This window comes from Gavialis gangeticus, unplaced genomic scaffold (assembly GCF_001723915.1).
Source record: "Gavialis gangeticus isolate Ggan-Ray unplaced genomic scaffold, GavGan_comp1, whole genome shotgun sequence".
NCBI classification, from domain to species: domain Eukaryota; kingdom Metazoa; phylum Chordata; order Crocodylia; family Gavialidae; genus Gavialis; species Gavialis gangeticus.
The window spans coordinates 32,348,054-32,348,416 of record NW_017729027.1 but is presented as its reverse complement, the minus strand read 5'-3'; positions in this window follow the sequence as shown (position 1 = coordinate 32,348,416).

Here is a 363-nt window from a genome sequence, read left to right as displayed (position 1 = left end):
TTTCAGTTCTGATTTGGCCAAATTGAATCAGGACAGTGATCCCTGTCTCTGAATCGAATCACTGTCCTCCAAATTGGCTAAATCTGAAGTGAAAACTTGCCACTTCGTGCAGGCCCTGGGAATTCAACTTCCATGTTAGTAAGCTCAGTGTTTTGACAGGACAGTCTGCATCACAATGCACAGAAATCACACTATGAATACCTTGATCTGTTTCAGTTGATATCTTAGATGTTTTGGGCTCTTTCTTTGCTCTGAGTTCTATAAAATGTGAGAATGGATTTTTAGGAAATATTACACTATATGTACTGCATTTGTACCCAGCCTAACAGCTTGGATAAAAGTGCATTATGCTGCAATGTGAGA